The 17,328-nt window shown below is 48.7% G+C and overlaps 1 pseudogene; it reads left to right on the top strand.

Annotated features, from left to right (window-relative positions):
• The first annotated feature begins 1,052 nt into the window (after window positions 1-1,052).
• The window catches only part of LOC119164638 (protein argonaute-2-like), a 42,787-nt pseudogene continuing 26,511 nt past the window's right edge, over window positions 1,053-17,328 (top strand).

The raw sequence follows: 17,328 nt of genomic DNA, 5'->3' as shown, positions 1-17,328 counted from the left end.
CTGTGAGGGCATTTCGTGCGTCATTTGTGCATATTAAACGCGGGGCACGTTTTGATCTGTTCGCCATTCAGCGCGTGACCTTCCATTTACTTGCTACCACGTTTATTGCTTCGCCTTTGCGGCAAAGCTGTGACTTTTTCCCAAAATGCGCCCAAAGTATCGGCCACAGGCCTTCATGCCGCAACAACTGATTTTTGACATTCCGGACCTTTTCGCCTTTAACGAGGCATCGTATCCAAGTTTCGAAGCGTCTAAGTGGCGCATAATATGCAATAAAGGTGAAGAGCAAAAAAAAAAACGCTGCAGTGCAAGCCGCACAAGTGCTCCGTGACTCCAACCCTAACTCCGATAATCTCCGTGGGCGCCGTATTGAACCACCCTGTGTGCCCCCTATAGGCCATGAAACTTGCGAATAGCGAGAGGGAGAAAGACCTATTGAAAGTAATAAACCAATTATAAAATATCTGTGAAAAGAATAGAATATTTAGCTTGATGCGTACGCGTAAATTTCATACTTATTTCGCACAACAACCGTGCGAATGCCGCAGTTTTGTCATCCTGCGACCCCGATGAGAGACTGCCTACGTATCACTACACCATAATCAGAATTTTACTATGATAAAAATAAAGGAAACTGGCATAAACAGCCCCCTAAGTCAAGCTATAAAAATATCCCGGGCCCACGCGAGTAGCGAAGGGGGGCACTGCCCCCCATGATGGAGCCCAAAGGATGACCCACCCCCCAAGCCCACACCCGTACTCTCCGCCTACGACTGGGGGACGGGCCGTAGTGCTGCAGTGGGCTAGGTTTCAGCATTTTCATAATATTGATCATTCACACGCCATGCGGCATTGTTATGCTTGACATGTCGAGGCAAAGAAACACATAACTCGCGATTCAGAGTCACGCTCGTGAAAGTCTGAACGTAGTTTTAGAAGATTTCAGTGTTCAATGCCCTTTTACTTTCAAGGGCGATGACTTCTTAGGCGGAAGCAATTAGTATGACTTTGCTGCAGTGGCTGCTGGATGCACCTCTACCGACCTTCACACCATGGGGCTACCGGCGGTCGTCTCGGCAAGAGGAGCCGCCGACGGCCATGTCTACGCCAACGGCCAGGTCCCCTACGCCAACGGCGCCTCCACTGAGGCATCGTTCACAGAAGGGATCTCAAAGAAGGTCGCTGTCGTGGCGGAAGTGCCCCCGTGCTCCGCGCAGCTCCGGCCTAACCACATGGCTGCTGCTATTCCTGCACCTGCATTGACCATGAACAGCGTGAGCCATGGTGTCGTCGTAGGCACCACAGCCAACGGGCCCCGCAATGTGGCCCCCATCGAGAAGGGGTTGATACCTACCTCCTCTCCACTGCCCCTGAGTCCCGGTGGCGTGTACGCGAACGGCATATGCGGACGCAGGCATAGGTCGAGCGACGAGCTCCGTCTACAGGTGTGTATAATTTCGCAATAGTTACGGCGAGAGAGAAGTCTGCCGCTGGTGAAACTGGAATCATATTAGTGAGATTTAGAACAGCGCCGCGAAAAGCCTTGCGTCGCGTCATACGTTATTCGCGGCGAGATCGGGCTATAGCTGGCAGCACCATCCGGTGCAAGCGTGGATAGACGGTCGGCGGCGCGTATACAAATACAGGCAGCGGCGTCAAGGCATCGCTTCGTTGCGTGCGGTCTGAGCTGATTGTCAGTGGATAAAATGCGCTGACTACCGTTTACTGCTAATGTCTACGCTATTCTTTACTGAATCAATGCATGACGCCTATGCAAGGTTAACATTACCCGCTAGGATAGCGCATTCTGCCTTTCATAAGGATGCTCACCCTGGGTAACTCTCTTCACGCTTTCGCACTATATCACGAATTTGCTTTGTTGTATGTACGTGGTCAGCTTGTGTTCTGCCTGCTACGCACTGCTGTAGCGTGACTGAACTGCTTCTTTAAAGCTTTGCCATCTTCATACTACTAAGAAGAGAGAAAGAAAGATCGTAGAAAGCTCGCATATCTGTGCTCGGCACCACCGTTCGCACCTTATACACAGACAGACAGACAGACAGACAGACAGACAGACAGACAGACAGACAGACAGACAGACAGACAGACAGACAGACAATGAACTTTATTTGATCCTGAGGAGCTTTCGCGGGAACCCTTATCGGGGACCCGCGGAAGCCGCTGGCCGCGTCCAAGTCGGGGCTGGGACACCGTGATGTTCCACCCTTTCTTGGGCCCTCTGGATTGCCTGGAATTGTGCTTGAAGCGATGGGATCCGGAGTGCTTCTTCCCAGTCGGCTTCGCTGGATAGAGGGCCATTAGGTAACGCGAGGCATTGCCAAAGCATGTGCGCTAAGGAACAATAAATTTCATTACATTCCGGACAACTTGAGTAAACGTCTGTGGAGATACGACTAAGAAGGCCCCGCGAGGGGAACGAGCCCGTCTGGATCATTCTAAGTTTAATTGACTGAGACCTATCTAACTTCGAGTGAGGAAGAGGATAGGCTCTTCTACTTAGCTGATAGTGAGATGTGATTTCATTAAACGTAAGAAGTGGATCGTTATGCTGGATTTCATCCTGACCCCATAAGGCCTCCATGCCGCCGCGGCGCTTTAGATCTCGCGCACGGTCATGGGCAAGCTCGTTGAGGTTAGGTACGTGCTGATGAACGTCCGCACCCATATGGGCGGGAAACCAAGAGATTAAGTGAGTGCCAGGGTCTGTTCTTTTTTCTAGAATGGAGGCAGCCTCCCACGCTATGTTACCCGAGTCAAAAGCTTTGATGACCGCTCGTGAGTCTGTTAACACGGTGGTGTGTAAGCGGTCGGTCATGACCAGGGCTATGGCAACCTGTTCTCATATGATATTTTTTCTCTCATTCTGTTCACCATGATATGTGAGGCAGTCGATAAGTCTAGTCAGAAAAGCTTAGTGGCTGACGGCGCTTTGCATTGCACTGCGTTTAGCAGCTGTACGCACATCGCACCAGTAAAACTCCTGTATAAGAGCTCAGCAGAAAGCTTTCATCGATGTAATGCGTGCATGACGGTGCTACAACAAAGGCATTGATAATGAGACGAGCATGCTCTTTTTTAGGCAAAAAATTACCACTGCCTTCCGTCGGCCACTGATAATGCCACAGAAACGCTGAAAAAATGTGAAAAATGAAATTTTCTGTTTATACGACATTATGTCGTCAGAATCAATTTTCAACGTTTCTAAAGCGTTAATAAATCTAAGCTCACGGTTGCACACAGTAACTCTCTTTTATATGCAGTGTAGGTACCGAAGTCCCAAAGTTTGTGTGATAGTGTTATTTACCTAGAAATATAGTAATATTTCGATGTAGTGGTACCATGGCCAGATAAACATACTAAGGCTCCTCACACTATCGATAGATCGATAACACTAGATCGATAAACTACAGTGCCGTAGTTGTACACCTACCAACAGCGCGCAAGTGAATGGCCTAGGGCCTGCTTTTTTTTTACAACCTAGTCGCCATAAAACGCTGTATTCTCACAGAATTTATTAATCCTCATGTTTGGGAGAATGCCCACTCTGAACTTATTCTGCTGCATGGAGGGTAGCACGACAATAAACAGCACTCGGGAAAGTTGCACTCGCCGATTTAATTACAATACATCAGCATCCGAGGAAGACCGGATGCTTTCGTACGTCGTTTCAGGCATACGTAGAAACAGTTTCACTCGCGCCGACATGATGGAACAAATTACACTTTGAGAACGTGCATAACGTACGCGCACATAAAAACATGACTTGGCTAGCAGACGACGCAAGGAGCAATCCACACTTCACCGTTTCGGCCAGTTGCCACCATGCAGCGACTTTGCTTGATCTTGTGGCGAATAGGTTAGCATAGTTTATAATACGAGCTCTGCCTACAGGTAAGCATAGTTTAGTTTTAATAGGATAACGAGGAGTTTGGCGCTAGTGTACCTGTAATCTTGTTAGAGAGTTTTAAGAACAACACAACGCAAAGCATTGCGTTTGCGTTCCGCCGTATGCATTCAGCTCATGCGGGCTCCCTTTCAGTGTCAAATGCTAACACTACGCACTTTGCGTACAATATTCTAAAGCTCCCCACTGCAATCTAGTACTTTGCATAACAGTAGCAAAGCTCCAGTCTTCGTCATTCGCCACTTCATTTGGCACTGTGATCGTGGCTTAATACCACCTCATCCGCGTTTCATGCATCAGGTAAACAAGGTTTGTGACTACGCGCGTATCGTGCTTAGCTTTCTTTGTTCTAAATGCTCGTGCGAGACAAGCATGAATGCGCTCGCACAACGTCGCGAAAAGTGACAAATAAAACATCAAGAGGTTAGAACAAAGAGACGCTAAGTGATCGAGAACAACTTATAAACGGCCGTATAATGGGGCGTCTTTACCACTGATTTCTACTCGGGGAAGCTGGATGGCGCATCGAGTGCGCACGGTTGAAGCCACCGAAAGATGCCGTTGGTGTCCCGGAAGCCACCGCCATGAACAGTCGCCTGCTGCGGGCGCGAGGGCTTTTGTCTTCTTTTTAACGAAACACTGGCCTGCAGAAATCTGTAAACCTTGCTTATCGACCGGAAATGTTGTCACGTAAACATTTTATGCATAAGTACATCAAAATTATATTCCTTTTTACGTATTTTGCGAGGAGATGATGGTATTTGACCGTCTATTTTTTGTGAAGGCGTGTTGAAGATGTTTAATTTTTTATATGCAGTTTCCTTCACTAGAAATTTCAAATATACGAGAAGTGGGCCAGTAAATTGAACAGGGACAAATGAACGCCGTCCCCAGGATGCGGACTGTGCAGTGATCATTTAGCAGAGTGATGTTTTGATCGCTCGGTTCCGAAAATATATCTTCGAAACGAAGTTATCTCAACATTGTTTTCTTTCCCGGATTCCCCACAAAAGACAAACAATTGCGCTCCTGGCTAGCATTGCACAAATTCCTGATTTTTTTTTTGGTAAAAATATGCCGTGACAATTTCTTGCTCTGTCACTTGACTAATGAATAAATGTAACGTTGTACGTAACAACACTGCGCCATATTCGAAGGGCGTCGCTACAGCGTCTGTCATTTTTCGTGCAGCGTTAGTCAGCGTTCCAAGTGATGCCTATTCGTAGGGTTTGTTGCATGGGCAAGCTGTAGATCACAGCACCCCACTGTTTCGGATGGCTCGCTGCGTTGTCTGTAATTTTTCGTATAGCGTTGGATGACTGCGGGAATGTTATAATATAAAAATATAACACAAATATATCCATCACAACAACTGCCGCCAGATAATATATCAATAAGACACCTGAAGCACCCAAAAGACGCTTACTTCCGGGGTAGTGTACAGACCTTCCGGTGGCTTCACAATTGCCCGCATCAAAGAGCAGGGATGCGTCGTCCAGCCTTCCTGACGGAGGTCAGTGGTCTTTGGCTACAACTACCAAAGCATATTGATTTATTAGTAAGACCAAAGATGAAATGAAAGCACGCCTCAGAAAAATCCTCGTACTAATTCTTAGTGCGAACGCATTCATGGCAAGAAGTCTTGCTAGCCTTGCCCCTGATGTATGAAATTGAGTGTAGCGGCCGCTGACACCGGAAGCGTTGTAACATTCTGGATGGCGCCCACTCCTTTCTCAAGGTCCCCGTTCATTTCGGTTGTCCGCGAACGCAGCTTTAGCTCGTCGTGCATTAGCAGCACTTCATGTTGTAGGCGCTCCTAGGAGCGTGCAAGTTCAAGCGCGTAGCCAGAAAATTTTTGCGCAAGGGGGGCGGGGACACGACATTGATTTTGGGAGGGGCACCCACATAAAATGGCCATTTTCGCTTTCTGTGTCATGGCGAGAAAAATTACGGGGGGGGGAGGGAGAGGGGCACGTGCTCCGTGTGCGATCCCCTGGCTACCCCTGCCCGAGTTGACCGGGTTGCGGCCATATATGACAGGAGTAACTAGGTTTCGATGGCAATAAAGGAGCCCTACAACACTCTTCCAAGTAATCATCTACTGGCTTCATTGAGAAGGCCCTGCAGCGCTTTTTGAGCCTGGTCAAAAAACGCCACCGATCGACGAGTTACTCAGAATACGCGTGCCAAATATATATAGCAACAGCTTGACCATCGCAGAAGACGCGTGCCCCACAATTCGCGGTTCGTAAAAGCCGCCACACAACTATCGCAAGGAAGCCGCGCCATGAAACGCCGTCCTGCACGCGCCACGATGCTACGCCACGGGACCGGCACGAGACGCTAGAGGCAGAGAAAGAGACCGACGAAGTTGGAGTCAGCGAGCAAGAGACGTTTTGGCTGACAATTATTAGTTTTGAGTTTGCGGGCACAAGTTTATATAGTAGTATATAAGAGTTTATATAGTAGTATATAAGAGTTTATATAGTACCAGGTGCTATATTTATTCGTAACAATCTGGTGGACGTGCTGGTTATGATTCCAAGCCCACCACAGGCAAGGAAGAGAAGCCCTGATCCCAGAAGATTGGAGCCAGCAGAATTAACACCTGTGCACCAACGCACGAGTCGACGACTACGTGGTGAGCAGCCCGAGTTTGGCCCCCTAATTGAACCATCAAGACCTGTTGAGACCTCAAGCACAAGCATCACTGCGATGGCCACCCAGTCGATGCCATCTCCATCTCACCTCATTGTGGATTCGCCACGTACACCAGAGGTCTTCCACGGTGAGACCTTTGAAGACGCCGAGAACTGGCTTGAAGGCTTCGAGCGCGTTGCACGTTTGAATGATTGGGACGAAGCCCGAAAACTTCGTTACGTTTACGTCGCCCTGCAAGATTCGGCACGTACGTGGTTTGAGAACCACGAAGCGTCCTTGCTGTCGTGGGACGACTTCCGACGAGAGCTAATCGCAACCTATCGGAACACGGACCGCAAGGAGAAGGCAGAGGCTGCTCTTCAGGCGAGGAACCAACGGAATAACGAGAGCGTGGCCATGTACATAAAGACATGTCGCGGCTATTCCACCGAGCCGACCAAAACATGGCTGAAGAAAAGAAGTTGCGGCACCTAATGCGCGGAGTAAAAGAAGAAGTTTTTGCAGGCCTGGTGCGTAATCCACCACGAACAGTGGCGGAGTTCCGGTCCGAGGCAGCGACGATGGAAAGGACACTACAACAACGTGCGCGACTGTACAACAGAGACTTCAGCGTCTCTTCAGTCAGGGCGGAGTCAACAGCCCTCCCCACCAACGTTGACGTCCTCCGGAAAATGGTGAGGGCTATCGTTAAGGAGGAGCTCCAGAAACTGCAACTCCCCCAAAGTCTTCCAGCGATGCCCTCAATAGCGGACGTTCTACGTGAAGAAGTGCGGCAAGCAATTATTCAACCACAGCCTCAGGTGCCCCACCACACGCAACCGGAACCTCAGCCACAGCTGTCGTACGCGCAAGTCGTACGGCAAGACATCAGACGCCCGAACTTTGCACAAGCTTCCGTTATGCCACCGACCTTTCCTCGCAGTACGCCACCGCCGATGCCAGAAGCGAGACCCCGCAAAAGTGATGTATGGCGCACTGCAGACCGGCGGCCCCTCCGCTACCACTGTGGGGAGGCAGGTCATCTTTATCGGACATGCTACTACCGTCGGGTCGGGCTACGTGGCTTCCCAGTGAATGCACCCTGCCCTCGTAACGGTGAGCGCCCTTACGAAATCGAAGGATTTTTATCTTCGCGCTATGCCTCTCCAAACACTCAGCGACATGAATTGCGGTCCATTTCACCAACGCGCAATAGGTCGCCGAGTCCACACCCATCATCTACTTTCCCGAGGCGTCGTTCACCAAGCCCGCGACGGGAAAACTAGAACCAGCGACCTGTGGAGGCAGGGCCGCTAATTTTTGGAAAAGTGAAAACCTTCCATCGTTAACCGGATCAGACGACGACACTGACACAATGACGGACAAGCGCAGTAATGGTGACGTGACATGCGATCTACAAGTCACAATCGACGACGTCGAAACCATAGCGTAATAGACACAGGTGCAGACTACTCAGTAATAAGTAGCATGCTCGCAAAGAAGCTGAAGAAAGTGCTCACTCATTAGACCGGACCTCAGATACGCACCGCCGGAGGGCACTTAGTCAGCCCCGTAGGATTGTGCACAGCGAGAGTGGGAATACGAGGTCATGTGTACGTCTGTAGTTTTATTGTTCTCTCCGAATGTTCCCGTGAGGCAATTCTGGGCATGGACTTCCTTGAAGCAAACAGTGCCATCATCAACTTGCAGAAATCCCAAGTTTCTTTCTCTACAGAGAACGCTGTTGCCGTGTGTCATGCGGACCAATGGTTTCGTCTCGTCATATTGTGGATGAAGGTGTGACAGTGCCGTTACGTAGCAGCGTGGCAGTTTCTGTGAAAAGCAACGTTTTTCGTGAATATGCCGGACTAGCTGATGGAAATATTGAACTGCTACTCACAAAGGGGATACGCGTGCGAGAGGTCTAGTGAACCTGCGAAACGGATATACTGATGTGCTATTGACTAACTTTACCAACGAGGTACAGCATGTGGCGAAGGGAGCAGCTATAGCATCACTTTACGACTACGTACAAGTCTCAGATGTTTGCACCATAGAAAAAGTACCCACAATGCCCTCAACAGTGGACAGTGTCCTCGAGAAAAGAGACATTGACCGAGAGCTTTCATCTCTGCAGAAAGACCAGATTGTGCAGTTATCAAGGAATTCGCAGAGTGTTTTTCCTCTTCATCGAAAGTTGAACGTACTCCTGTAGCAAAGCACCGCATTGTAATCGAAGGGCATGTTAGACCAGTATGTCAGCATCCATACCAAGTAGCTCCGAAAAAAAGGGAGGCGATAAAGAAGCAAGTACAGGAGATGCTCGACGATGATGTCATACAGCCCTCCAAAAGCATATGGGCATCGCCGCTAGTACTGGTGAAGAAGAAGGACAACACCATGCGGTTCTGTGTTGATTACAAAAAACTCAACCTCGTCACGAAGCAAAACGTATACCCACTCCCACGAGTCAACGAAACGCTGGATAAACTGCGCAATGCTCACTTTTTTCATCGTTGGACATAAAGAGCGGGTACTGGCAAATAGAAGTCGACAAACTAGACCGCGAGAAGACGGCGTTTGTGACACCCGACGGACTCTACGAGTTCAAAGTACTCCCATTTGGTTTGTGTTCTGCTCCCGCTACCTTTCAGCGGATGATGGACACTTTGCTCTCCGGCCTTAAATGGGAGTCATGCTTTGTCTATCTTGTTGACGTAGTGATTTTTTCCACTACGTTCGAGCAGCACGTACAGAGATTGAGAATGGTACTGAAGACGATTCGCACGGCCGCACTTACGATCAAACCCGAAAAGTGCCACTTTGTATTCCGTGAGCTTCGGTTCCTCGGGCACATTGTCAGTTGTCACGGTGTCCGCCCAGACCCAGATAAGATCACTGCGGTAGAAAATTTTCTAAGGCCAAGAAACAAAAAGGCTATGCGACGTTTCCTGGGGCTTCGTGCTTACTATAGGCGCTTCGTTGAAAACTTCTCCAAGATTGCGGAAACACTGACACGGCTTACGAAGGAAGGTGTGCCATTCATCTGGCACCAAAAGCAAGAAGACGCCTTTTCTGAGTTACGACGGCGTTTGCAGTCACCTCCCATACTCGCTCATTTTGATGAAGATGCCAAAACAGACGTTCATACGGACGACAGCAACGTTGGCCTCGGTGCTACTCTTGTACAGTGGCAGAACGGGGAAGAAAAAGTTATTGCTGACGCAAGGCGCACTCTGTCGAAAGCTGAGTATAATTATTCAGTTACGGAAAAAAAATGTCTCGCAGTTATATGGGCCATCAGTAAGTTCCGTCCATATTTATACGGTAGACCATTCCGAGCCATCAGTGACCATCATTCATTGTGCTGGCTTGCGAACCTCAAGGATCCTTCCGGAAGACTTGCTAGATGGAGCCTGCGTCTACAAGAATATGACATCACTGTAGTCTACAAGTCTGGCCACAAGCACAATGACGCGGATTGCTTGTCACGAGCACCAGTCCAGACCTCGTCTCCTGAGCATGAACAAGACTCTGCATTTGTTGGAGCTGTGAATGTGTCGGAGATGGCTCATGATCAGCGAATGGACCCAGAATTACTTCGGCTCATTCAGTACTTAAAGGGGCAGCAAGTCGAAGTACCGCAAGTTTTCGTCCGTGGACTACGTTCCTACGTCCTCCGCAACAACGTTCTCTACAAGAGAAACTTTCCACACACCGGTGAAAGGTTGCTACTGCTGATACCATCATCACTGTGAGCGGAAATTTTAGAAGCGTGTCATGATGACCCATCGGCAGGTCACTTGGGCATTAGTAGGACTTTGGCGATAATCCGCCAGAGATATTACTGGCCAAAATTGATAGATTCAGTACAGCATTACGTAAGATCGTGCTGAGAATGCCAAAGACGAAAAGTACCACCCCTAAAGCCAGCAGGTCTTTTGAAATCGATATAGCCACCAAAAGTCTCGTTTGAGCAGGTCGGAATGGAATACAATTCTAGAATACAATTCTAGAATACAATACAATACCAATTTTCCCGTGCAGATCTTCAAATAAACGTTTTGTTCACTCTCTCCACACGCAAGTTTGTCGTCTTTCGACGACATTATCAGTGAAACATGCAGAGAAGGGGCCAATTTTTTTATTTAGCGAAATGGTACGAAGTGGTGCTAAAATACGTACAGATGCATGCTCAGGCGTAAACAGCCGCACATGTTTTATATTACATGTTATTTACAAGTGAGTAACTAGGCCACCGGCAACGTCATCATCATCATAAGCCTGATTACGCCCACTGCAGGGAAAAGACATCTCTCATGATCTACCAATCAACCTGGTCTTCTGTTTCCGTTGCCATGTTTTACCTGTGAATTTTCAATCCCATCGGCCCACCTAACTTTGTCTCCCCTTCGTGCATCTGCCTTCTCTTGCAATTCAGTCAGCTACCCTTAACGACCACTGGTTATCCTGCCTATGTGCTACGTGTCTGGCCCATGCCCATTTCTTTTTCTTCGTTTCAACTATGATGTCCTTAACCCCGTATTGTTCCCTGACCCACTCTGCTCTCTTCTTGTCTCTTAAGGTTACACCTAAAATTTTCCATTGCTTGCTGCGTCGTCCTCAAATCAAGCTGAACTCTCCTTGTAAGTCTCAAGGTCTTGCTCCGTAAGTAAGTACTAGAAATATGCAACTGTTATTACTTTTTCTTGAGGGTTAGTGGAGAATTACGATTCTTGATTTAAGATTACTTGCCGAATCTGATCCACCCCATGATTATTCTTCTGGCTATTCCACTGTCATGTTTCGGCTCCGTGGTTACATGTCCTAAATAGAACTATTTTTTTTACAACTTCCAGCGTCTCTACACCAATCTCAAAGGACTGTTTTCTGCTTAGACTCTTGCAAATTACTAGCAACGTAGATTAACACAAGAAAAACAGTATAGGCTGATATGAAGTGCTGGTGCTCGCGAGGATGGTAGACCTGGACACTGCTATATAAACTTGAGCGGATGGTGCCTAACTACAAATCAACTTAACCCAACGGGACGGCTGTACCATAGAAGTGCACAAGTAATGTTTAAAAAGGTAAATAGCCATCACTGCAACCACAATTGACGTTTCACGTATACATTATGGTATATTTTAAGAGCAGTTCTGAGACCTGGCGCGGTTCTGTGGTATAACACTTGATCAATAATGGTTCTTCTGTGGTGCTGTGGAGCCTTCATAGTTCGTAGTTTGCACTGGGGTTTGATTCCTGCTGAAACCCTGAGGATTTTCTTTGCATCCGTAGGGTCAACGCTGCCAATATCAGCTTTATCATAACGCTCACCCGTTAGTTATCTGTGTGTATTCTAGCCATTTCTGGGCAGATATAAGCTGTCCATCACCTGTGGCACATACCCGCATACAAGTGGTGTATACTCGCTCGTGGGTATGTGCCACTGTTTGGCGGAAAGTGTTTGACGACGTACCCGACGGGATCGTAACATTATTTATGCCATGACCGGCGATTCATATTTGTCAAACCATCATAACATCCCGTGCTAATTTTGGTGTACCCCAGGCTAAAGATCTGATCTTAAAACACCCAGAGGGAGGTGGCTAGATATAGGGGCCAAAAGTGCTTGTAGTATACAAAAAAATGCTTCGCATTTAAAAAGTGCTCGGCGTCGGGAGGCGTGCGCCATGCATTCTTACCCTGTGCTATTAAATGCGAAAAATTTCTTAGTGAACTTCAGTAACTTTGAGCGTATCTATCTATCTATCTATCTATCTATCTATCCATCTATCTATCTATCTATCTATCTATCTATCTATTTATCTATCTATCTATCTCTGTCTGTCTGTCTGTCTGTATGTCTGTCTGTCTGTCTGTCTGTCTGTCTGTCTGTCTGTCTAGCCGCTTTTGTTTGGGTGCACTTGTGGGCACCCCATTAACTTGGCGTGAATCAAAATTAGCATGGTAGGGTCAGATGGTTTGACAAATATAACGCGCTGGTCAAGACACAAAAAATGTCACAATCCCATCGTTTACATCGTCAAACACTTCCCGCCAGACAGTGGCACATACCAACAAGAGGGTATGTGACGCTGGTTTGCGGGTATGTGCCACAAGTGATTATAGTATCTACCCAGGAATGACGTAATCACACGTGGGCAATTTTGACGTGGGAGCGTTATGAAATACCCGACATCCGTAGCGTCAACCCGACGAATGCAAAGAATAAATGTCAGGGTCCCAACTGGAATAGAACCCAGGCTTTCTGCGTGGCGAGGAAGCGTTTCACTACAGAGCTACGCCAGGTCTCGGAACTACTTTTTAATTAGAGGCTAATCTTCAATATTTTTTGCAGTGCTGCATGCCTACCCAATTTTATAAACATTGCATATGCACTCCTTTGATAGAGCCTTCATGTCAGCTTAACGTCAGTTGTGGTTAGATGCCATGCACTGAAGTTGATTAATATAGCAGTGTCAGGGCCAGCATCCTCGAGAGCATCAGTGCTTCATATCAGCTTCTGGTGTTGCTAATACGCATGTTCCATTTGGCATCGTTGCGCAAGTGCAAACAACTGGTTATATAAACAACTGCAACCCTTCAACATATTGAAACGAAGATGCGCGAGCCTACGGGGCGCGGAAGAAGAAGAAGAGTAGTGGAGCGGCGCCTGGACTGTGTGGTTGGGTGGAAGCGTTCTTGGCCTGTCTCAGAAGTACGCTGCTATTTCACAACGCCTTTTCACCTCATCTGTAAATAAACACAGTCACTCGCAACAGTTTGGTGGAAGGTGCCGGGTACATCGATCTGGACGACCCAGCTCTACCGATTTTGCGACGGAGCAGACGCTTGGCAGGCTTGCCACCACAGCTACCAGACATGGAGGACGCGGGAGCAGGCCATAACAACCTCGTTGCTGATGAGCAACACGCTCACCCGCCAGGACAAGATCGCTGCGGCATGCCGGAACGTCAGCCGAGGACCTTTTCGGGGCAGCCGGATGACGATGTTGACGACTGGCTCAAGCACTACCAAAGAGTGAGTCGCAGCAACCGCTGGAGCACTGCTAAGCAGCTCGAGAACGTGGTGTTTTTTCTCGTCGGCCCCGCGTCTCTTTGGTTCGACAACCATGAGAGTGCATTGACCACATGGGACATTTTCGTGGACGAGCTGAAGAGGTGTTTTGGTGACTCAACAGCTAAGGTCAAGCAGGCGGAGCAAACGCTTTCACGCAGAGCTCAGTTACCTGGCGAAACATGCACCACCTACATCGAGGCCGTCTTGAAGCTTTGCGGAATCGTGAGTGCGACCATGTGTGACGAAGATAAGGTAGGTCATCTCCTCAAGGGAATCGCGGAAGACGTGTACAATTTCCTTATCACTAAGGAAGACTTACACACACCTTCCGACCTAAGGAGACACTGCCGAGCGTTTGAAACCCTAAAGAGGAGGAGAGTCCTACCAAAATTTGGACGTCTTGACAACGTGCCCACGATTGCAAGTGTCAACCTTCCATCGCAAGACGAGATCTCTTCTCTTATAAGACGAGTGGTCAAGGAAGAACTTGATCAACTGCAAGCTGTGGACACCGCTGGTGTCTGTCATCAGTGTGCATTCGACCAACGGCCCCGTGAACCACTGGTACCTCGGATGCGACAGAGCTACTTTGAGCCTCGCCCGAATTACACCGATCGGTTTGAACGGAGGAGTGAACGACCACTCGGAAACCAGGAACGCAGGCAAGCTGCGTCACAGCGATTCACTCCTCGACCACCATCGCCCGGCTTTTATCAACCGACGAGGTTTACTTCGCCGGGGACGACTAGACGCGACACCCGTACTTGCTACAACTGCGGGCTACCTGGACACATCGCTAGGTACTGCTACCGTCGCCAGCAGCGAGCTCCACGTTTCAACGTGTACACGCCCTATGTACCTGCTGGCGAGTCTAGACCATTTCAGGGCTCTTTCCAACAGCAACACGCAGCACGTGCTGACTCGCCTTGCTCCGACCGCAGCGTTACCCCACCACCAGCACGCCAACAGCGATCCCCGTCTCCGCGTCGCCGTTCGGGGACGCCACCACCACTGGGAAACTAACTGGTGCGACCAATGGGGGCGAGGCCGCAAAATCATCTTCCACAAGACCCCCTTGTGTTGTAATGGTTGAGAACAAAGTGAGTGTTTTTGTAGACAATGTGAGTACTGTTGCACTAGTTGATACCGGTGCTGCCGTTTCCATAATGAGCATGTCTTTTAAAAATCGCCTAGGGACGAAAGTAATGTTTGCTTGGAATCGGAGTGCTACGTTCCGCGGCGTAGGGGGAGAAACGTTGAGCCCGGTTGGAGTTTGTTCTGTTTTACTTTCTATACGAAATCAAACGTTTCGAGCGGAACTAACGGTGCTTGCACGAGCAACCCATGACGTCATTCTAGGTATAGATTTTTTGCGGGAATGTGGTGCAACTCTAGATTGTGGTAGTGGTGGGATTATTTTTCGTCCCGTGTTGCCGCCTCCATTGACAAAAGATACCGTTGATGACTGCTTGGAAGTGTTTTCCGTGTCTGAAGACGTCTGCTTGGCCCCACATACCGCAATGTTTGTGCGTGTAAACTCTTCGCGTTCTTGTGCGGGTTCTTACTATGGTTTAGCCGAGCCGAACTTCAGTAACGCCCTTAAGAAAAACGTTATCGTGCCTCGTTGCCTCGTGCTCATCGTCGATAGTTGTGCCGATTTGTGGACTGTGAACGTTTCCGCGCAGCCCATATATCTGCCTGCAGGACTTAAATTGGCAAGATTTCAAGAGCAAAGTTCTCTTACCATACGGTCACTCCAACTGTCGGTGGATGTAAAGAAACCCCACGCCAACTCGTACCGCGACTATTCTGCCAGCATTGACCGTATGATTAACAAGTCACTTCCATCAACTGAACGGTCGCTGCTGCAGGAGGTGATCACACGCTACACCTCAGTCTTTGACTTTGCCCAAGACGAGACGTCTACCGTTACGCCACCGTCTTCACGTACGCAACACCGCATCTATACAGGCCAAGCACCACCAATACGCCAGAAGCCCTATCGTGTCTCGCCTTCCGAAAGGAAAGTCATCGCTGAGCAAGTTGAAGACATGCTAAAGAAGGGCGTCATACAAGAATCGTGTAGTCCATGGGCAGCTCCTGTCATTCTAGTGAGGAAAAAGGATAATTCATGGAGATTCTGCGTAGACTATCGTCGCCTAAATGCCATCACAAAAAAAGACGTCTACCCTTTGCCACGTATAGATGACGCCGTGGACTGCCTGCATTCTGCCTCCTATTTTTCTTCTGTTGACTTGCGTTCTGGGTATTGGCAAATTCCTATGCATCCCTCAGATAAAGAGAAGACGGCCTTCGTAACACCAGACGGTCTCTTTGAGTTCAACGTTATGCCTTTTGGTTTGTGCAATGCTCCAGCGACATTCGAGAGATTTATGGATACAGTACTCCGTGGACTAAAATGGGAAATTTGCATGTGCTATTTAGATGACGTGATTATCTACGGCAAGACTTTTCAAGAGCATAACCAGCGCTTGTCGCTTGTGTTTGAATGCTTACGCGAAGCTGGCCTTGTTTTAAACTCAAAGAAGTGTCGTTTTGGAGAACGTCAAGCCCTGGTATTAGGCTTTCTCGTGGATAAAGAAGGCGTGCGACCAGACCCACAGAAGACCGCAGTGGTTCGCAACTTTGAACCACCACGAACAGCGAAGGACCTGCGAAGTTTTCTGGGTCTGTGCTCATATTTCCGCCGATTTATTAAGAACTTCGCACAACTTGCCTCCGCACTGACGTCCCTTCTTCATAAAGACACACCTTACTTGTGGGATGATAAATGTGAGGCTGCATTTCAACAGCTGAAGTTCTTATTGACTTCAGGACCCATCCTAAAGCATTTTGATCCTGATGCTTTGACTGAACTTCATACTGATGCTAGTGGGCTAGGTGTTGGTGCTGTGCTGGTCCAACTCTGCAACAGTCGCCAGCACGTCGTAGCATATGCCAGTCGGACACTGACCAGAGCAGAGACGAACTACACCGTCACCGAGCTCGAGTGCTTAGCAGTCGTCTTCGCCATTCAGAAGTTCCGACCGTATCTACATGGCCGCGAGTTCACAATAGTGACCGATCACCATTCACTATGCTGGCTTGTGGGACTTCGTGACCCGTCTGGCCGGCTGGCTCGTTGGGCGTTGCGCCTCCAAGAGTACAGCTTTTCTGTTACCTATAAGAGTGGACGATGTCACACAGATGCCGACTGCTTATCCCGCCTTCCTTCAGTACACACCAATGCTGACGACAATGACATTGATGACTATTTAGTTTCTGTCTCGTCCGACTTCCCAGATACCAGCAGCTTCAAACGTGAGCAGCAGCGCGACCCTACTCTAAAACCTTTGCTCGAAGCTGCACATAACTCCGTCGACAAGCACTTTAAAATTTCAAATGGCTTGCTGTATAAAAGAAACTATTCAGCCGATGGACTCCCGTTGCTTCTAGTGGTGCCGGAAAGCCTGCGCCAGGTCGTCCTTCGTTCTGCGCACGATGACATAACATCCGGTCATCTCGGTTTCACACGTACGCTGCATCGACTACGTGAGAGGTTCTACTGGCCAAAAATGTGGAAGACCACAAAACAGTACGTCACCAGCTGCGCTATACGTCAGCGCCACAAGCCATCCACCACTGCCCCGGCGGGTTATTTGCAGCCTATCCCTCCACCG

The sequence above is a fragment of the Rhipicephalus microplus genome, chromosome 9, assembly GCF_043290135.1.
Source record: "Rhipicephalus microplus isolate Deutch F79 chromosome 9, USDA_Rmic, whole genome shotgun sequence".
NCBI classification, from domain to species: domain Eukaryota; kingdom Metazoa; phylum Arthropoda; class Arachnida; order Ixodida; family Ixodidae; genus Rhipicephalus; species Rhipicephalus microplus.
The sequence above is the reverse complement of the archived record's forward strand: the minus strand, read 5'-3'. Positions and strand labels throughout refer to the sequence as shown.